Below are 23,945 nucleotides of genomic sequence, written 5' to 3' on the forward strand. Positions count from 1 at the left end.
TCAAGAGTAGAAGACTTCGTAGAGGAGAGAACGAGGCAAGAAAGATTTCAATAGAAGAGACCCAAGAAATGACAAAAAATACAATTTGCCTGTGAAATAAAATGACAGATACAATTGTCACTGCCATGGATCCTCTCGTTATACAGACTAAAGAATAAATAAATCGTCAAGAAAGTAAACACTATAGGAAACATATTCAAAACAAAAGACGCAGTAAGTCCGTTTGGTAGAATTCGAGTTTGTTTACGAAACTGAAAACATGTTTCTGGTTCGGTTTTTTAAACAAAACTAGTTGTAATTGAATTTGATTGGTGAAAACCGCCTCCAGGAAGCATTTTATGTACAAGGCAATCTATTTAGATAAAATTAAAGAAAAATGACGATGATGATGAATTTACTTCACATGTCTTAAGAGTCTATTACGCTGTACTGTTCGGGTTGCTCTCAGGGGTCGGGTAAAGCGGGTGTGTGGTCGAAGGAAATATATATTATATTTCGGAAATCTGCCTAAGTCTTAGCCCGACGCTGTTGGATGGCCACTTAGCACCTCGTGTTAAACCACACCCAAAATTCCATAAACACGTTGTTTGATTAAGGCTTGATTAAGGTTTGCAGAGCTTCAGCATTTGCTATAAAATAGCGAGCAATTTGTTACAAAACCATATAAATAATATATCACTGTAATCACAAAAGTTCAATCTTTTTCCGTGTTTTAACGGAATTTCAAATTATGTCTTTATTTTCGAGAAAATTTAGTCCATAAATATGGAATATTTTGTTGATGTTTGACCATCAAAATCTTAAAAATAAAGAAGTTGTTGTTGAAAATGTGCTACAATACGAATATAGTTTAATCCTTTATGTTTAATTTCCTTCATTTGTGTAGAAATACCTAGCCAGTTTTACATAAAACGTTAAATGCCGAACGCATTTCGGACTAGTGAAATGAACTCTTAACATGCAAAGCTTTAAACAATATCAAGGATACTCACGTCAATCTGGCAACGTCCTCGGCTACACGGTAGGTCGCCGAAGTGGCCTGGGGCTCCATGAGACCGGCTCCGTGGCCTCGTACCCGGCCCGCCCGTGGTTGTTTTTCCAAGGGAGTAGATACCTGAACGCACTTTACACTTTGAAATTGATGTTACCGTTCGAGACATCACCACACACAAACAGATACACAACACATATCGCACCGACTTTCTTTTGAATGCAGTTGGAAAAGGAAATCAAAACACCTTTGTATATTTTTGTAAAGTCCTATCTATAAACATTTGTACTTCATTTTTAGCTACTGATGCTCTGAGATTTTGACTCTAGATTATTTATTTAAATTTCTTTCATTTGTCTTGAAGTTTTTATTTTAACAATAAAATATCTATTATCATCCATTGTGGTCTTCCACAATCACTTAATTCAATTCATTGTTGTCTTCAACAAATTGGAGACTATAAAAACTAAACACAGATATAGATATACCTTCATATGTTCTTCAAATTGTTTTCATTTAGATACTTTAAATTTTATTATATTATTTGAAGTTAATTCGTTAATAATATGGTAATAAATTTCAAATTACATACTCAAATCAGGGTACTAAAATTTAAATCAACGGATTTTCATTTTAATCGTGGATTTTAAATTAAAAAAAATCCGCTTGTAAAAACTTATTATCAATCGAAATACAACTGTAGTATGAATGCCTTTTTAGTATACGTAGTATACGTATGCCTTTTCGTATGAATCAAACAACCTTTGACCTTTGACAGTTAACTACTTTGACAGGTTAACTGACCTAACCTAACCAATATATTAAGTTTCCCATTAAAACAAATACTGATACAGAATTATGGTAAAGAAAATTATAGAACTTTTTAATATACGAGTATATAAATTTGGGTCAGAATGTCCTAGGACGTTGTCCGATGCCTAATTCCCACCCTGTGCGACTTTCCCATTGATCTTCGGTCAGATTTTTCTCGCTCATCGATCTTATTCCATCTATCTATCCATGTTTTCTTGGGACGCGACGTCCTCTCTTTCCTTTACCAGGTGATATCTAATAAAATACTCGTTAGGGAATTATTTTGGCCGTACCATATTAATTCTTTTGTCCTATGTCATTCATTACTATTCCCTCTGTTCCCATCTGTCGTCTAATGTCTTCATTTCTGATATTATCCTTCCGTGAAATTCTCATTGCTCTTCTAATCGCGTCCATTTCTGTTGTCTCTAATTTCATTTTATTCCTTTCAGTGAGTCGCCATGTTTCACATCCATAGAGTAATATGCTTTTAAGTAGTGTCTCGTATACAGGGTGGTCCGAACTGTATTCCGGAAACTTCGGCAGGATATTCTGCAGATAAAAATAAGTAAAAAAGTTCGTATAAATGCATGTCCTAAAATGCTTAGGTTCGGACATACAGGGTGTAGAAGTTTTATTTTTATTTCGATTTTTTGCAAATAATTTCTGAAGGAACGTCAATATTTGGATAAAAATTGGTATCTGGGAGTTTTTGACATCAAAAATTTGATTTTGATGTCACTATGACTCCTACTTGTACGGGGCGCCATCCACATATTTTTTAACTGGTTTGAAAAATAATAACTTTTCGTTCGTATCTGTATAAAACTACTGTGTTAGAAAATATACATTTTCGATGTCTTTTACGTAAAAAAGGTCTCTTGGTAAAAATTGCTACGAGTAATGGTTGTCGAGATAATTGGAACCTAAATTATCAATACGTGTCATCGTGTCATCATTGACATAAATTAAACATGTTCCCTAAATAGTTATTAGACTGAAATCATAAATTTGAAATGTTCTTGTGCCAAAAGTTCAACAGAGACTGTTCTGTCATCATTTTTTCGAAGAAAAATTTATGATTAATTTAAAAAAATAAAGAGTTCCCAAATTTATCATTTCAGTCAAATAACTCAACATATCATATGTTTGTATCTCATATTTTTGTCAATAATGACATGTATTGACTATTTCCATTCTAAATATCTTGAGGACGGTTGCTCGTAGCGATTTTTACCAAGAGACATTTTTTATGTAAAAAAAACATGGAAATGTAATGTTTTCACTCAGTAGTTTAATACAAGTACGGACGAAACGTTATTACTCTTCAAAACAGTTAAAACACAGGTAGGTGGCGCCCCCTACAAATAGGAGTCATATTGACATCAGAATCAAATTTCTCATGTCAAAAAACTCCCAGACACCAATTTTCATCCAAATATTGACGTTACTTCACAAATTATTTGGAAAAAATCGAAATAAAAATGAAACTTCTACACCCTATATCTCCGAAACTAAGCATTTTAGGACATACACTTACACAATTTTTTTTTCTTATTTTTATTTGCAGAATATGTTGCCGAAATTTCCGGAATACAGTTCGGACCACCCTGTATAGTTCGTTTGTTTTTAACTTACAAAGTTACTAAACAGGCGTAAAGACTTTCTATTTCCACGACAGATGTAAATTAACCCCCTGAAATATTTTTATATGCCTACAAATCGGTCCCAAAGGCGTAATTTACTCGATTCTCCTACGCATCCGACTGAAAAAACAAAATCGTAGTTTATTTTCTAGAAAACTTATCGTACGCAGCATATTTTATGGGCTTTTCTTGCCCAAAAAGAAAAGAAAATCTCATTCTTCCGGACTTCGTTCTTATCTTTTAGGTTTACGACTTTTACATGAAAAGTTCATAAAGAATGCATAGGATGTCACTTTGCATATTGCAAACTTTCACTGGCGTTCTATGTATTCGAAACGAAAACTCGCTGGCAAAGTTAATAAGAAGTCGATTTTTGTAAATATCTCGTCTCCAAAATGCTCCAAAATGAGTGTGTATTTTTTTAAAAGAAAAACAAAAACTTACTAATATTTAATTAGATTCTGATATAAAATTTATACTGTGTTTTTTTTAATTGTTTGGACCGAAAAAAAAACTCAACAGAAGCCCTTGTTTTAAATTAGGCTACGTTACGCAAAATTTATTTGCATCTTCAGGACACTACAAGTTAAGAGAGAGCAAAATACAATCAAAAAATTTAAAAAAATTAAAAAAAACTCAAAAAGCATATCTCAGTGAAATTCCACACATGTAACGTTTTCTTGACACAATGCAAACGGCAGCTTTTCGTCTTTGGGAGCAGTCGTAGGTTCGTTTTTTCTTTTTTTTATTAGGTGTTATAATTAATCAATAAAACAATAATTATTGGGCGCCAGGACATTCACTCAGAAATAATAGATCTCTTTACCCCAACTTAAATTTATTTATAATTAAAAAAATATTAGACAAGGACAGTAATTGATGTGGATGAAGTTAGGTTTTTAAAATGAATTAATATTTAAGAAAAATAAGTAACCAACATTTAAATGTATGATAAAAAAAATAGTATCACTTGCTTTGTTGATCAAATATCATTGACATTATTAACATAAAATTACGCAAAATAAAGTTAAATAAGTACCTCAAACTAACGCAGTTCATGAACCTTGTTGTATGCGCACATAATTCCGTCAATCAATCAAAAGTTAATTAAATAAATATGTCAAGTGACACCATCACAAAATACTTGACAAGATATTAAAATATATAAAAATTTCTATATTTAAAATTAAGAAAATTATATTTTTTTTTGAGGTTCAAGTTAACGTCTCCTTTCTGCTGCAATGGCTAAACTGGACGGGACCTACTTGTTTACGCGGAATCCGAACCGCGGTCCTCGGCCATATCATGGTCAATGGCCAACCGACTTAGGAAGTGTCTAAATTAACTCTTACTCACGAGATATCCGATCTCATCCGGCCTTGAACCGGCGTGAATGAGCAGTGTGTATCAATAGATTTTACACTTTTCCCTTTTGGACAACAGCACGATGCAAAGTTTCGAACCGGTCACCCGTCCATCCACTAGCATCGCCTTACGTCGCTTAACTTCGGTGTTCTAATGGGAACCGGTGTTTCGACGTTAGCTGGGCCGTGGCCCAAAATTATATTTTAATAATGAAATTCAAAATTGATATCTAATAATTACATAATTAATTACGTAATTCGTCAACAGTAAGTAAATAGATTTGAGATGAGTTATTAAAAAAATGTGAAATCTGGCCTGATTATCCGGTGCAATTCCAGGCTTTGGCTCGTCCTTCTGGATGGTGTGTGGACGCTAGGTGTGGGAGCTCATCCCCAATCTACCACAGCCTCGAACAGCCCCTTACAATACCACCAGCCATGTGGAAATCAAACATGGATCATAGATACAGGCTCTCGTACCTCAAACCACCAATCACGACATATAACTCGCCATGTAACTGGGCGGTAAAACCCTGGAAACGACACAACTTATGCACAAAATGCATTTTAGAAATTTTAAAACTTACCTCACAATGCTGAGGGTTTACTCAAAAATTAAATTCATGACAGGACAACCAAAACCACGTTTAGAGAATCTATAAAGAGATAAGGTTGAACCAAAAGAGTAAAAATGTGATGAAGATCAAACTTACCACAAAAATACCCATGAAAACTTAAAATTGATTCCTTCCCCAAATGCCAGGAACCACTAGGACTACATTCCAAAAGTTAATAGAATTAAAAAGTTTAAACTTTTTCGGATGACTTCAGATAAGTATGTCGATGTTTACGCCACGAAATCTGAATCAAAAATGGTGACTTCCGATGGTCAAAAAGATGCTCTAGTTCTGCGCCGACAAAGGCAAGTACGATCCACAGAGTGTCCGAAATTAGTCAGAACTAATTCGGTAGGGTGTATGTTGGGTTGCCAATAGTATCGTTTTATTAAAACGTTACACACATTTGGTAAAACTACCTTAATGTTAACAATTAAATAAAATATATTATGTATATGTTACTCACATTTAAATCTGGATTTTCTTTGTCATTTTCATTATACGGATAAGTGTCCTGAAGATTTTAGATCTCTGCGAAGATATAAAAAACTAGATCAAATTCATACTAAAGTTATCTCAAAAATCATTTTGTATCGATTATGGTCCTGAGTCAGAAAAAAAATAAACTGTCCATTTAAGGAAACAACTTAAATCTGACACAATAGTGGAAAGTTCAAAGATTCAGCTTATATATTCAAATTTATACAGCCAATACTTCAAAGAAATCCATAACTAGACACAAAGTTGTAAGTATTTATTTTAATTTCCACCAAGGTTTCCACTATACCGTGTGCGTCTCGAAAGTGGCTCAGTTCCTGGTCAAAAAGTTATTTTGGTCACTTTCTGTTACGCCGGAAATGACTACAACTTTTGATTTTTAAATGGCACCTTCGGAATTTTTTTTTTACTTTACTCGAAACCATACATACCGCCATTACTCGCTGACGAGTATTTGACACGCATCAGAAGATGGTCACGCAAGGCGTTTTCTTTCATGAGCTTTTCTGTGACTGAAAAGCCCGATACGTGATGTTATCTGTCCACCACACTCCAGACATTCAAAAATCTCACCGCTCTGCTGCCCCCCTACCTCCCGGTTGTCGCTCTCTACTTTACTCGATAGAAAATGACACTCGTGTCATTCATCGTGAATCATTACTGAATAGAATAACATATCATATGTCAACTTCTGAGATTTTCGCTTTAAAAAAATCGTATTTTAAATTTCAATCTAGAGTGCCATGGCTATGCTAAAAACAATAATTGTTAATCAAGGAGCCTTGGATTTAATCAAGGAGCCTTGTCCTGGTCGGTTAAAAGATGCCCAAATCGTATCTTTTATCTTTAATCATATCTCCATTTTTTCAAATAGAACGAGAGTGGCTTATTAGAATATTTGGAAAAAGCAATTTTTTACAAATAATTTGGTACCACAAACTTAGTACTTCGAGTCAAGTTGTCGTTATGAACCGCATGTTACAATTATGCAATTATGCCATATTATACCATATGCGAAAATGTCAAAAGTTGACATATGAAATATCATTCTATTAAGAGTGGCATTTTCTATCGAATAAAGTAGAAATATACCGAGGGTGCCATTTCAAAATCAAAAGTTGTAGTCATTTCCGGTGAAACAGGAAGTGACCAAAAACAATTGAATACGTTAATCAATCCTACTTTATGTTATATACTAACATACCAAATCTCGTTTTTTTATCTAAAAAATAAAAAAGTTGTAGGGGTGAGCCACTTTTGAGACGCACCCGGTACCATAAAATCGAAAAAAAAAGAGGTAGAGATGACTTGGAAACAAAAATCGATGTCATTTTATATGTAAAATTATATGGGTAATGTCATCGACTGTCATTTGAAAGCCAACTGGACGCAGTTTTTTTATTATATGATATTTTCAAAAACGCAGGTGACCAAAACTAAAGTATTTGGAAAGTTTTTTTAAAAGGCTCTTTTCCGTATCTTTTTCCTCGCAAGAAGCACTGTATAGAAGCTCGAACCTCCCTTGATTTCCATTATGTGACCTAGATATTGAAGCTTCCTTTAGGGACTATTTTTTATAAGTAACCCTGTATAATTTAAAATTTAATAAATGATTTAAAATGTATTAGAATATTTATATTTGTATAGAAAGTAAAAAGTAAAAAATCAAATAAAACAGTCTCAAACGAAAATTGTTATATAAAACTTTTTCGGAGGAGTGGGCTACCCCGAGTAATCTAAATTTAAAACCAACAACAATCAATCTTAAACAGCCTCGTCGATATGCAATCTTTATATCTAAAAACAATTTCATTTGGGTCGTCGTTTCGTGTCTTTGAAACGTTTGATAAATTACCGAAACTTCAGTCAACAATGCAATTCGAAAACCCACTCTCGTTTAACAATATATCATGCAGGTTTATTAATGGAATGAATCTTTATCTTAATGGCAATAACATCAATGCCCACGTTTCTATTTCTTCTATTATTTCTCCCGTTATTGAAGTTAAATGTCAAGTAATTTCTACGTTATTACGAAGACTGTTTTCATTGGTTTTAATCGATATTGCCGTAAATGGAATGTTGCAGGGATAATTACATTATTTTATTCCACAGATTTTCTAGTATGCTGTTCAAAACATATAATTTTACATCTAATAAGTACTGGTCATATCTGGTGTGAGAGGGGGGAGCATATTGTCGACGTAAAAGGGCAATTCACGAAGAGGACTCTAATAAAAATGCTCAGAAAATTGGTTTAGTTAATTTAAAATAAGTAGTACAACGTAGCTATGGGTTGTTTAGTCTCATAGTCTGCTGTCATTTCAGCTTGATTAGATTTTATGTCAAAGATTCTGATCTATAAATTTTTCAGTGAACCCAAGCTCCTTATGAAGGTTCTGATCTTTTTTATCTCCCTAAATTAATTTCTTATTTTTTTTTCCTAGGCATTGATCACCAGGATCATTAGCCATATACAACTCGTTGTTGTTAACAATGCAATTAGAGGGATCTATTTCAATATCCAAGGAGTTCACTCTTACAAGGACAATTCAAAATTTAAAACTAGGTTGACATAAACATTTCAAGTTGAGTGACAAAAAGATCAAAAAAACTAAACACAAAAAAATAGAGAACCAAACAACACAAAAAAAGTAGGAAATTATTTACATCACAGTATCACAGTTGGACTAGAGTATCACAGTTGGTGATATAAATTAATATCTTTCATAAATTTCAAAATATTTTTAATTTTTTCTTTTTCAGTCAAATTTTCACGAATTTCACAATTCTTTCTACCGTATATTGAGGACATTCACATATTATAATGTGAGTTACTGTCAACTCAACATCACAGACTATGCACATTGGAGGTATTTCTCTTTTAAGCAAATATGCATGAGTCACCGCAATATGCCCAATACGAAGACGATGCACTCTGGATTCATTCGCTCGTCCTAGTGCAAGACGTAAGGATGGGGTTGACGGGATCCTGTTTTATTGCGCAAGGCTTTGAAGGTTTACCTGCCCACTCATTCTGCCATTCCCTTTCTGTTCTTTTATGCAGTAGTACTTTAAGATCATATTTACTAATATAAGGGAAATAATGGCATCCCTTCTACCAGCTTGCTGAGCAGCTTCATCTGCCATTGTATTGCCAAGTGTATTAGTGTGGCTCGGGACCCATATAAATGTGAGTTTGTTTCCCTTTTCGCTGCACTCGAATAAGCGTCTGATTTTTTTGTTTCAGAGGATCATGGACAAATATGTTATTAATTTTAGATACGATCTCTAAAGAGTCAGAAACAATTAAAACTCTAGATTGATTATATTCCTCGATGACATAGAATAAGGCTTTCCAGATCGCAAAATGTTCTGTGAAGAAAGCTAATGCTTCATGTCTCAAAGTCCATTGGAAAGCTGACCCGTTGGTAATAATTGCACATCCAGCACCAGTTTGTGTTTTGGAGCCATCAGTATAAATAACAATTTTTTCGTTGTACTGGTCTTAGTATTTTCTGGAACTTTCGTTGGTATATTTCAGGCGATGTGTCTTGACGTTTTAGTTTGTTCAGGTTTAATATTACTTCGGTTTCAGTTCATAGAGAATTTGCATAAGGGATTTCATTGATTATCATAGGTTCTTCCCTATGACGGGATAGCATTGTTTCTCTCACTATATAGCTAGGATTTGCCAATGCTGAAGTGAGGTAGAATTGCGCTAACTTCCTCCTTCTATATTTAAGAGGCTTTATTCTCGCTTCAGGACATAGGCTAGTTGCGGGGCTTGTGTAAAAAGCTTCAAGAGCTTGCCTTAAACATGCATTTTGTACGCGAAATCTATAAGTAGATTAGATATAGAAGTCTCTTGCAGAATTGCTGACACTGACACAGAAGGTGCCCTGTTTTTTTCGCTGTATTTTGGAATTAACGAAGTCTGTCATTTTTATAGATATCTAGGACTGTTAGGTCGTTTGTTTTTATTGAGTTTTCTTTTGACCTGAGCTGTTTCTATAATACTACTCCATTTAATATTTTGCGCAAATATATTGACATATTTTTTTGAACTTTTTTCTAAGTGGCATATTTTTAGCGATACTAATGTAAAAATGTCAAATTAAATTATTAACCCAAATACCCACATGAATTGGTATCCAAGTCCGTTTATTCTAACTGGCATACTAACTGGTCAGTTATTTGATGAAATGTAAACACTCCCAAGATGAATTAACGTGAGAGAGTATATGACTTGACTGTCGGATATAACATTTATGGGGCTTTGTATGTGAATTGCTGATGTTTTATTCGAAAAACAATATGGTAGCACGAAATTTATTAAAATTTAAAAACATTTTAATGATTAGGTATAGGACTCTTTAATCTGTCAGCTACCTACATAAAAGTACGAAGAAAATTGTAAAAATATTTGGATGTTTTTCGCAGAAATCGTCTGATATCAGGATGCTGAAAACAGCTCCTCATTTGACATTCTTCATTCTTTGCTTAAAAATATAATTACTAAATCAACTGATTTAAAGTGTTGCTGGAACTAAATCTTAAAAATAAAATATTTAATCCTAAAGTTACTAATAACATAGTTTGTTGATTTTGCAACATATCGTCGGCTTTATGACGAAAAGGCGTATCTCGATTTTTGCTACTTTTCAGGAGAGCAATTTAAAGAAAATCACTTACTTTATTTGGCCAATAAATGTAAAGTCTTTAATTTTTTAATAGTGTTTTTGTATTAACACTTAAACGGAGACATTCAGGAAACTTTCTGAAGATAAATTGAGCATAAATTCTAATAAATAATTTATTTTTAGTTGTTTAATCGAGATAGGCCTTTTTGTTATAATAATAATAAATTTATTTCCGAATGAATAGTATACATACGCCCATGTAAAATAAATTTAAAAATGACGGTAAAGTGTTCTTAATAAGAAAAAAAAAATACAATATTCACATTATGGAATACTTACAAGAAAATACAATACATACATACAAGAAAAAATCTGAAAATCGCCAAAAAATCAGAAACAAATATTTTTAAATACTTTTATTCGCGTTGGATTAGATCAACTGAAAACAAAGACAATTTTCATGCCAGAAGCAGACAATAATCAATTAAAATACTCTTATCTAGCTTATTTTAATAATATTGTTTTTTATACAAAAATGCATTTTTTAACTAATATATTTTTAGTATTTTTTAGTTAATTGAGGGCATTAATACAGGGCATTTAAACTCATGGTCCATGTAATAAAAACCAAACTAAACAAAAACAAAACATGTTTCTTCGTTCGTTTTTTTTATACAAATAACTGTGGAGTAACAGTTTCTGTTTTCCCTGTTCAATGATAACAAATTCGACTTCCGTTCTACGTGTTTATGCTGGATGATGATAGGCAAAATAAATAAAATTTTCCAAAAATTGGTAGGGATGACAATGCCAATGGCCTGACAATGATAATGAGATGCAAATTATTGTATTTTTCGGGCAAGTTTTTGGTTCGCTAAAACGTTCTTAGAGAAATTATGATTTCGGGAAATTCTTCGTTTCGTTGTTTTGCTTTCGATCAAAATTTTCCTTTTATCCAGCCATTTATTCTCGGACAATCTTTTGCATATCCGATACAGCTATGTGCAGTCTAGCTCATTCTAACAATGGTTTTTGGCAAAAAATAGACTCTAAAATTACACTGTAAAAGAGAGCTGCTGCCATGATATAGAACTTTTATTTTGTCCCAAGCAACCGTCAGAGAATAATTAGGTAGAATGGTGTGATTTTCTCGCGCATGAATTTTCATAACTTAAAACAAAAGGACCTATCTCAAATTCCATCTTTCTTGTAGTATAACAATAATTGATATAACAAAGAGCCCTATCTCAACATACGTCTCTTCTTCATAACGAAGAATTGTAGTATTTGAGATGGGGCAAATTTTTAAACTAATATAAAATGAAAAAGGTACAATATTGAGATGCTCAAATTCGCTATGTTAAAATATTATTTTATAGCATGTCATGACGTTGATATCTCAAAATCGCCAAAAATCGAGATACGCCTTTTCGTCATAAAGCCGACGATATTATTGTAGTGTTTCTCCCAGTAATTTGTTGTCCTTGCTTTTTAACATTATTAACACAAAAGATAGTAATTTCATTTTTTTTTCGAATTCATTAACAATAATAACAATTAACATTGATTAAGATTATCAATTTTTAAATACATGGATATTGATGGAGAGTCTGATTCATTCTTTTTTGAATTTCATTACTACAAAAATTTGATTTCCAAAAACTTTCAAAAAGCAATTAATAGTAACGCCGTACACAAAGATAGATTAAAAAGATAAACAAAAAAAATATTTCAAAATTATTTTCAAAAGAAGACAATTCAACGACTTCATCTTCATAAGCAAATGTACCTTTAAATTAAATAAAAGTAAGGAAGTCAAAAATTTAACTAGACATATTTAACCAAAGTCCTGCCTAAATAACTCTACTTTTTTCTTTCTCCCTGAACAAATATTTAAAAAATCCATTATATGTACACCCTCTATTTTTTACTGTCACTGAGTACTGTCCATATTTGCGTTGGAATAATATTGATCTTGTATGGTTAAAAGGTAAGTTCAGTGAACGGAACTATTTGCTCAGGCTCTTCCTTTATTAAATGCCATTTTCGTCGAGATTAGAGATCATAAACCGAAATTCTCGGAATATTGCATTTCATAAGATAATAGCTTCAATATTAGCAAATACCGGAATATTTTATTATACATTAGATTTTTATGTTTATCTAGAGAATAATTTTTGCATTCTCGATTTGCATATTATAGCTGCATACATTTCTTGTAAAAAATTATATGAGAAGAGTCTGTTGGTAGGTATAATATCTAATAATGAAGTATATGTATATAATTTGTGTTTTTATTTCTTTTACAAAAGTTAACACCTTAGTGTCCTGGTTCGTTTAATTAAAAAACATTATTTTTTGCTTAAATTTTGAGAACAACTGATCTTTTTCTGAGTTTTCTTTCTTGTAAATTTAATCTACTATCTATGTTGTCATATAAATCAAATTTTTAATATTTTTTCGAGAAAAAAACCTCATGTTCCTGGGGTCGAAATATGCTCCTAAAAATATTTGCATTTATTTAAGACTCACCCTGTATATACTCAAGAATAGATTCAGATTGAACAATTCACATTATACTGATTTACTTTAATTAATGAGGTAATAAAAATAATATGAGACCTTGGTTTAATTATGCAGAGCATTCGGTAGATATTTAGTAGTTTCAACATTATAATCTATAACTAGTAATATATAAAATCCTTAAGTGACTGACTCACTGATTAATCACGATCCTGCTCAAACCACTCGACGTAAGAAGCTCAATTTTGGCTTACAGGTTGATTCTAGGGTGTAGAGGTTCGATAAGAAGGGATTTTTCGAAATTCGAATTCTAAGGGGGTGAAACCACCCCTCAAATATTAGAATATTTTTTAGTTAAAAACCGGTGAGTTTTTCGGAAAAACTGTTAAACACGTATATTTTATTTTGTTGTTTTACATATTTTAAGATTTTTTAAAAATTTATACAGGGTGTTTCATAAAATTTGACCATTGAGTAATCACGATTCTGCTTAAACTGCTTGACGTTTAAAGCTGATTTTTGGCAAACGGATTGACTGTGGGGTGTAGAGGTTCGATAAGGAGGGAATATTCTCGAATCTCAAATTCCAAAAGGGTGAAAACGCCCCTCAAATATTACAAAATTTGTTATTTAAAAAACGGATAGTCTTTCGGGAAAACTCTTGGACACGCATAATTTATTTTGTTTTTTACATATTTTGAATTTTTTTAGGAAATCATACAGGGTGTTTCAAAAAGTTGAGTAATTGATTAACCACAATTCTACTTAAACTGCTTGACGTAAAAAACTTATTTTTGGCAAACGGATTTTTCGAAAGTCAAATTCCGACGAGATGAAACTACCCCTCAAATATTACCAAGTTATTTTAATACCATATATCGCCATATTGTTTTTTCTCATGCTGACATATGTAAATGTGAGAAAATTTTATCCAGTTTGTATGTTAATGGAAATGCTTGCTTTCCTTTATCATCACCATTACAAATGATTAATTCGACGCGACACGCTAGTATAATTAATAAATATATGTATAATCTGCAAATATCTTAATTTAATTATTCTGAAATAATATATCTTCTGAAATTTAATATTTTATTCTATTTATATTATTTATTCCTATTTCGCACTTTAACACCTATCATCCGATCTAATTTTCTATTCAACTATAATCACGAATCCTTATACGAGTTGCATATCTGCATATTGTTGCATTTACGGTTACACGGTCTTGAAGTTTATATAATTTAATTTTCGTCGGTTAACAAACTTTGCTAATACAGACTAGGAACGATCATATTTTAGCATAGTCGAAGTAGAAGTTAAGATAACGTCACGAAGATTAGCGCAGAAAATTTATATTATAAGTTCTAAAAGTTTTCTCTATGTTGAGATCAAAATTCATGCTTTTAGACACTATAGGAAAAGATTAAATTTCTGAAAAAAGCTGCCAGGATTAGAAGTTTTGTCAACGAAACTAATACACCGTTCAATATACTATAATAAAAGATTCAATATACATATTTCAAGTTAACTTTGGTTTGTATCAGATATAGCCGAAGTTCCTAAAATAATCAAAATAGTCTTGATCTTAAACAAACCAGTATACAGGTTTGTTTATACAGTTGTATATTATAAATTATTTATCAGTTGACATAAACGGATTATTTTCTATTTCTAGTTTAAAACGTCAAAACTACCATGCATGTGATCGAAAAAATGGCATCGCAGTGACCATTAAAGTTCGATTAACATCACTTTTCGCTGTTCAATCAGTAGCAAAGTTGAGGTAATAATTTAACATACAGGGTGTTTCAAAACAAATGCGAAAAACTTCAGGGGGTGATTCCTTGTTCAAAATAAAGGGTAGTTTGCTTCATAAACGTTGGGTCAAAAGTCAACCATTAGGGAGATATCGCGGTACAAAGATGGCGGAAAAATAATGTTCTTATTTTTTATCATGAAAACGAAAAGAGATAGACTAATGAAATTTTATGGAAGCATTACTGTTATGAAAACACACTTTCTGGTAATTTTTTCACTTTTTTAAAATGAGTGGAAGGGGTTGAAATAAACTACCCCTATCATTCTTGTTAACGAAATTTAAAGAAAAATCTTATCAAACACATGCAAAAAAAATTAATTTGGATAGTTTAGTTTGTTTAAAAACTTTTTATCTCTTGTATTTTTTTATAAAACTCACCGATTTGAAATTAAATAATAAAATGTAAAGCATTACATGTCAGGACTAAAAATATTTTTAGATTAAGAATTTAGTGATAATAATGATAATAATAATAATCTAGATAATAACGTATTGCAGTAGGGTAATGTCAAATAAAACAATATTAGAAACATCCTAAAAAGTGACAGCGGCCGACTAGATTTTTTTCCTAAAAAAATTACAGCTGCCCACTAGATTCTTTATCTAAAAATGTTTTTTGTCCTGACATGTAATGCTTTACATTTTATTTTTTAATTTCAAATCGGTGAGTTTTATCAAAAAAACACAAGAGATAAAAAAGTTTCTAAATAAATTAAACTATCAAAATTAATTTTTTTGCATGTGTTTGATAAGATTTTTCTTTAAATTTCATTAACAAGAATGATAGGGGCAGTTTATTTCAACCCCTTCCACTCATTTTAAAAAAGTGAAAAAATTACTAGAAAGTGTGTTTTCATAACAGTAATACTTCCGTAAAATTTCATTAGTCTATCTCTTTTCGTTTTCAAGATAAAAAATAAAAACATTATTTTTCCGCCATCTTTGTACCGCGATATCTCCCTAATGGTTGACTTTTGACCCAACGTTTATAAAGCAAACTACCCTTTATTTTGAACAAGAAATCACCCCCTGAAGTTTTTCGCACTTGTTTTGAAATACCCTGTATATGCTTCATAAGAAAAAAAAAAGAAGAAAAAAAATCATAGTAGCATCCTAAAAAAACAGACAAACAATACCTTTAAAACACTAAAATACGTAGAAGAAATAAATACGTATAAAATTTTCAAAAAATCTAACTTGATAGAAAAAACTGACATGGAAATGAAAAATAGTATATTGTTTTATTAGGAGTAAAAATGACACTTGTGGCGAGATTGTACGTTTGGCCGACGAGCGTTGTAGTAGAACATGCTATTTTTTTCAAACCCGACAAAATTTTTTTTAAACAATTTCGAACGTTTCACATAATATAGTAAAATTTAATTATATTTTAAAAGTAGTAAAATTTAAAAGTAAAGTAATAATTATATATCAAGAAACTATGGTTACGCTCGTTGAATTTGACACTTTATGTCAGTTTAATAATATATTTTCGTTCTTTTATGGCGTAAGTGTGCGAACACAGTGCAAGCAGGTTTGCCGCTTACTGGTAGTCGGCGCCAATCTGGGTACCTATTCTTGACATCGTTCGCAACTTTGCGTATACGCATCACGTGTATTGTTATAAACAGGGTATCCCAGAAATAAGTGCAAGTATTTTAAAGGGTGGTAGATCTCGGTAAAAAACATATTTTCTCTTTATCGTTTTTCAAATAAGTCCAAAATAACGGAGTTATTTTACTTTGAAAATTTCCAAAAAAAATGATTTTTTGCTAAAATTTTGAGAACCTTCTTCTTCATGTGCCTTCTCCTCATCGGAGGTTGGCGACCATCAATTGGAATTCCTCCCTGTCTTGAGCCAAACGGATAATTGCACTGCCTCTCCTATATTAAACCATGGCACTGGCGCAAATTCCGCATGCAGGAAAACCGTTTACGCCCGATGCCTCGTCGTCCTTCAATCTTTCCCTCAACGATCAGCTGTAGGAAACTATATTTGTTATTTCGAAAAATATGACCAAAATATGCTGCTTTTCGTCGTTTTATTGTAGTCAATAGTTCTTGGTCCTTACATATTCTTTCCAATACTTCGAGATTTGTTTGAGAACCACTGGATCTTTTCTGGATTTTCTTTCTTATAAATTTAATCTACTACCTATGTTGCCATATTATCAAGAAATTATTTTTTTAAATAAAAACTAAAAAAAATTGCAAAAAAATTCCAAAAATATTTTCAAAAAATTCCGAATTTTCAAAAAAAAATATTTAGAAAAAAACCTCATAGGCGTGTTTCTGGGGTTGAACTATACTACCAGTTAAGTTAAAATACTTGCACGTATTTCTGGGACACCCTGTATATGGTTACATAGTAGCGCCGCGCCGCGCCGCCTCGCGCTTATAACCTTGAAAAATTAAAGCGTGTTATCAAATAGGCTAGTTCACAGTGAAAGCAGGTAGGAGCCGTCAACCAGCGTTCATCGGCGTTCTCGCTTTTACCGGAACGAAAATTTATTTATTTCTGCTTTTGCAGGCGCCGACGGCGCACAGAGGGTATTAAGAACTAAAAGTTGGCCAAAATTATGTTTTATGATTTTTTGCTTTTTTGCTAGTAATATTAATTATTAGAGGAGAGGGTGCTAATATGGAACCCCATTTTGTTTTTCCTACACAATATTTTTCCTCTACTCTGAAACCCTTTCCACCGATCAAATAGGACCATTCTGTGCAAAACCAAGCAATTGGATGAGGATGCTAGAACAAGAAAGTAATTTGTATATTATAGACGATATTTGGGCGGGGATGGGTGTTACAGGGTAATTAAGTATTTCCTTTAAGAATCTATTTAAATCAAAAGTGCTTACTCTTATGCCTAGGTGTTAAAATGGCTTTTTTATATTGTCAAGCACGTCGCAAAAATTAATACTTTTGTGACGTTTGAAAAAAAAGAGTATTTATTACATTACCAATCTGTGAAATATCGGTTTTTGAATGGTAAACACGATCCTAACTGATTTAGTAACAAATATAATTATTCTTTCATACAAATGGAATGATATTAATAAAAAAACGGCTTGAAAATATAAATAATAATAATAAACACCGATGCCAAAATAGATTATTGAAAAGTGTTATTACAATAAACCAAGATGAATTGAACCGAAATATAATAGATAATGTTTCATTCATTGACGCCCTATTCCAAATAAGGACATCTGAGGTCACGAATTAATGGCTGAATGGGAATAATGTGATTTGTTTGCGACGATAAAACGGTTTCAACTAAGAAGCATTGATTAATGTTATTTATAAGGTATCAGATAAGAGACAAAATAAGACAAAATGATTTGAATTTGGTGACTAATTTATAAACTAGATATTGATAAATAAATAAGATATGGATAAATAAATAAAAATACATTTTTAGAAATGCGCTTTTGAAGATGCAGTTAAAAATTGCAAATTAGTTAAAATGTAAAAAAAAATATAGATACACTACGATAAAAAACACAAAAGAAATTATACATTAATAATTAATAATAACATATAACTTCACATGCTTTAAACGACCGGAAGAGAAGTAAAGAAATATTATGTGAATAAAGGACGTAGAAAAATGGGCAAGAAACAGGAGAAGAGAGTAGAGAGACTGTGTGGACAGAACGTCAAATAACCCATTGGCAAAAATTGCTAAAGAGAAACGACCAAACACATCTCGATCGCCTGGTCGATCACCAATAAGATTATATAAAAGCTGGTCTTCGTCAGGGTCTTCATCCGAACTGTTCCTAGGGAACTTTTGAAGAAAACACAGGACTTAGTCCTAAAGTACGAAGGAGAAAATAACTTCATATAGGTACAATATATCTGTAAACTGATGTATATTTTTTCGTTGGGCAGACTACATTGGATCTTTTCGATGGACAATACTTTTTGAATATCACACATAATAGGAAAGCATGACATTAACTCTGTTTTATAAAAAAATATAAATACGCTAATAACTGTTTTTAACTTCCATAATTTAACCCAATAGACTAATGAAATTATTTTCAGCAACAACAAAGACAGTTTCGTGCTATTACAAAAATCAGGTTTTAAAGAAAATTATGTTCATTAAAAAGGTGTCAATTTCTTTCGTCTTTATGATGATATATTCACTACTTTTAATGCATAAATTGAATGAGACAGAGGCCAATGGCATGGCATTAAACTTGCATTAACGCTCTGAATGATTTGTCGAAGATAAATATTCAATTATAAATGTCAATGAAGCTTTAAGAAATAAGATTAAAAGTGTAAAAGTGTTGAAATAGAAATGTATGAATGTACAGGGTGAGTCAAGGATAGAGTAAAGTCTTCTTCTTTTCTAATAAGTCTTCTTTCGAGATTGAGAAAAAATGGTAAATAAAAGTTACAAGGAAGGTTAAGAGCCACATTTTAAAACTATTATAGAGTATACATGGTGCTTCAAAAAAGTATGGCGGATATAACTATGTTTCTTTTAAACGTAACACTCTATTTTTTATCTTATTTTTAGATTCTGCGTTAAATTTTATAACTTTTTGTATATAATATTATAAACCTAAAATTAATAGTTTTTGTAATATTTCAATTTGGTTCAACAACGATTTCTGAAGTTAGACAACTAAAATTTGGTAGGAGAAATTTATAAAAATGAAGAAAAATATATACCGGGTGCGTCTCAAAAGTGGCTCACCCCTATAACTTTTTTATTTTTTCAGATAAAAATACGAGATTTGGTATGTTAGTATATGACATAAATTAGGATTGATTGACGTATTCAATTGTTTTTGGTCACTTCCTGTTTCACCGGAAATGACTACAACTGTTGATTTTTAAATGGCACCCTCGGTATTTTTTACTTTATTCCATAGAAAATGACATTCTGAATGACATGTCATATGTCAATTTTTGACATTCTTGCTTAAAACAAAACTGAATTTTAAAATTCAATCTAGAGTGCCATGATTATATTAAAAACGCTAATTCTTAACCAAGGAGCCTTGGAAAAATAGATTTGATTGTCTAATATTTTTAGCGTCTTGTTCTGGCCAATTAGAAAATGCCCAAATCGTATTTTTAATCTTATCTCATTTTTTTTAAATGGAACGAGGGTGGCTCATTAGCATATTTAGAAAAAGCATTTTTTTACGAATAATTTGGTACCACACACTTGGTATTTCGAGTCAAATTTTCGTTACGAACCGCAAGTTATAATTTGAAATAAACCATATGCGAAAATGTCAAAAGTTGACATATAATATGTCATTCTATTCAGAGTGTTATTTTCTATCGAATACAGTAAAAAAACACCGAGAGTGCCATTTAAAAATCAAAAGTTGTAGTCATTTCCGGTGAAACAGGAAAACAATTGAATACGATAATCAATCCTAATTTATGTCATATACTAACATACCAAATCTCGTTTTTTTAATCTCGAATATAGGAGTTTACAGCCGGTTATCTTAAATTCCGAGATTCCTACCCTATTTCTACTAAGATGGCTGGACTACTAGTAGAGATGGTTTTAAGTTCTGAAGTATCGGCTATTGCTGCTTTAATTGATCATGGTAGATATCAACTTTTGGACTTAAAACAAAATCTGCTACAGTAACTGTTCAACAGACAATAATAATATGATCTTTCAAAGCCAGTGACATTACATAAATCATAAACACTATTTTACAGGTCTGTTGACTGAAGTCCTAAAAATCAAAACGCGTTTCTATGGTAATATAATTTTGTTTTCATTCTTTGATAGATTATTATTGACAGAATTTTAATCAACGTATATATTTTTTGTTGTTTTAAAATGTTAAAGAAGCACAAAATTTATTTCGTTCAATTGCTACGGAATATAGTTATCGGAAAATGTAATACTTTAACAACCTCAAAAAATATGTCGTTAATCAAAATTAATTATAACGATCTATCAAACAAAGCAATCGAAATAATATTACCATAGAAACGACAACGACGATTTTTTAACTTTCTCTGAAACGGTATGGATATTTGGAAAAGTATGAACAGGATTAACGATTTTAGAAGAAGCAAAATTTTTTATGAAGAATGCATTTTTCTCAAAATGTCACTAATAAAAAAGTTTTTCCTCTTGAAAAGACAATCCGGTGACATACTGTATATAAAACTTTAAAATACATGAAAATTTTAAGGTGCCCGTTTTTCGTGCTGGTGAGTGTAGTATAACAGTTATTTTCGCAGTGATATTTAGGTATGTATTTCAATTAATATATTTCCATTGTCAAATTTTTATTTTTTAATATTAAAATAACTGGAATCCCTGCAAGTTCTAGACCTAGATCTAATGCTCTTTTAAGAACGTATTCATCGTCAAAAATAACCTGGAGTTGTCTTTTTAATTTCCACAAAATACTACTTACAGCCCGTTCTTTTATGACACGAAATATATTAACACGAAAAGAAAATAAAACACCTCAAATCGGTATCGTCTGCTACCGACAGCTCTCCGTCCATTCTTTAAGTTCCCCGCATCCTTCTCTCTCTTTAAGAGGTCTTGTAAACATCCCCCGTGAGAACCTTTCGGAAACCTGTTTCCTTTAGGAACTTTTCAGGCCCAGACGGCCTTTATTATATGGTGGGCCGCGCGATAACTGGCACATGCCCTAAGGGCTACACGTCGCCATAGCGTATACAAAAAAAAATAGATCGAATAATATATCCTATGCATATGTAGGTATGTGTCTTTATTGAATTATTTTAATAGTTAAGGCGTAATAAGTGCAGGAAGTATTATATTCAATTTACTTATTTATAAAAATAAGTATATCTACCGAGGGGTGTCTCACTATTGGAATTACCTGTACATTTTCTTGGCAGTCGCTGGCAGTCATTGGCAGTCTTATGGCAGTCACCTATAATAATTACATGGCAGTCATAGGCAGTCTTCTTCATAGTCATTGGCAGTCGCTTAGCAGTGGAAGATGTTGATGTATTATTAGATTTGTTATTTTTGTGCATTTTTTGTGTTTCACATTTCATAAAGTTTATTCTGTGACCTGTGTTCTGTGTTGATTCCAATTTTTTAAGAAATAATGGTTAAGCCCAAAAATAGTATTTGGAAATATTTCTCTAGTGATCAAAATAATGCCAAAAAAGTAAAGTGCATATTTTGTAATGAAATTCATTACAAAAATGCAATTCGTTTAGAAAAACATTTTTGTAATTTTAAAACAAAATTGTAATTTTCATGAAATTTCAATTAAATTTCCAAGGTGAAATATTTAATTGTCAATATTTCAGGAAATTTATGAAATTTTCACTGAAAATTTGAAATTTTGAAATTTTCACTGAAATTTCCAAAATTTCAATCTTTCAGTGAAAATTTCATTATGAAATTTCAACATAAAGTGAAAAATGAAATTTACCCATCCCTATTTACAACAAAAAGCCTTATCTTAAAGTTATATGCCAATTTTTTTCCTTGCAAAAAGTTTAGTCAGAACCAAAAAGTAATTCCATATAAGTTAAGGTGTGTGTAGGCTGTCACATTTAAAAACACATAAGTTTGAGTCATATTTCAAAAATGACAGCTCGCAATGAGAAACTTCTTAAGCCACTGGATTCTACGTAAAAATCTCTACGAAACTCCGTTTTCAACTTTTCGATAAGTTATAAGATAACCAAGATACAAAGGGGGTCAAAAAATGCAACATTTTGAAATTCGCCCTGTATTCCGGGAATGAAGTGATGTGAAAACCGCATCTTAGACGCAAAAACTAGACATAGTGTCTGCCTAGAGAGAGAAGCTGCTGCAGTTTGCTTGTATATAGTTTAATAATTTTTGTTTGTTTCATTGGATGTGATATCGTATTCTCCGCTCTAAACAAATATATCATATACAATACAAGCTAATAAGAAATCCTCATACTGCTAGTATAAAGTTTTAATTACTATATGTATATAATATTTAATCATCTGCTGATGACGCTGACGAATGAATTAGTGTATTATTTTGCTGTTGTATCACCAAAGGTTTCAACCCCCAATCGTAATCTGTTAGTATGTTTCAAAATCATTATTTCAAACATCAGGTATGGATCTTATCACTTGATGTGTATAGTATAGAATAAATATTAATAAAACGTTTAACAATTAATATTACAAATAACTTAATGAAAATAATTTTCATTAAAGTTTAGTAGGATGTCAATTTCTAAAGTGTGAAATGATAATACAAAAGCTGAATGAAATCAGTGAATGAAACAAAAATAAAAGGCATTAAATGCTTGTCGCTGAAGATGCTCTGTCGAAAACAAACATTCAGTGATAACAGTAAATCTAGCTTTAAGAAACCAGGTTTACGAGTCCATCTATTTACGGATATAATTAAGTCCGACCCTTTTTTTCTTACTACCTGCATTAAGAGAAACTACCAACGCCTTCTTTTTCAAATCATTCAAGATCCTAAAACTCTTAAGAATATTTTTGTTGGACACAAAATTTCTTACAAAACTTCTTCCAGTCAAACTTATGATCAAAATTTTACTTTATTAAAAAAAAAGGGTAAATGGACAAGAGATAATAAAAATACATCTAAAAAATCTTGTCTATTTTCTGTACCAACTTGACGATTAACAAATTATTTTGAAATTTATGACAACAAATGTTACATTGCAATTAGGAGAAGCTTCGAATCCGACACTCCCCTATACAGAGTTTATACATTATCTCTTCAAGACCTAAGAGTGGGTCATCTCTACCCCAATAAAATTAAAGAGGACTGTCCTAAAAATAATAAACGTCTTGACGGTTCTATCCAATAATGCTTCTGAAGGCTGTTTTGAATATATATGAAAAGGGTTTTTGGCGTGCTATCAGAATGCAAAACAAGGGGAAGACTAGTACATACCTATTAAGATTCTAATATAGAGACCAACTCTCTCAATAACATTTATTAGAGTATTTTTAATATTCAAATATTTTGAACTTTTGAACTTCTGGCGAAGGTCTGCGGGGAAATCAAAGT

At 31.6% G+C, this 23,945-nt stretch overlaps 1 protein-coding gene and 1 long non-coding RNA gene across 3 annotated transcripts in view; both read right to left on the reverse strand.

Annotated features, from left to right (window-relative positions):
• The window catches only part of LOC115889022, a 335,787-nt gene that overhangs the window by 251,682 nt on the left and 60,160 nt on the right, over positions 1–23,945 (reverse strand). The window lies entirely within an intron of this gene.
• On the reverse strand, positions 5,315–5,724 carry LOC115889034. The gene is made up of 3 exons (XR_004051362.1): positions 5,528–5,724; positions 5,402–5,470; positions 5,315–5,347 (listed from the first exon to the last, which is right to left on the reverse strand). It is a non-coding gene; the product is annotated as an uncharacterized LOC115889034 (long non-coding RNA).

Source organism: Sitophilus oryzae, unplaced genomic scaffold (assembly GCF_002938485.1).
Source record: "Sitophilus oryzae breed Bouriz unplaced genomic scaffold, Soryzae_2.0 scaffold_1171_pilon_pilon, whole genome shotgun sequence".
NCBI lineage: Eukaryota > Metazoa > Arthropoda > Insecta > Coleoptera > Curculionidae > Sitophilus > Sitophilus oryzae.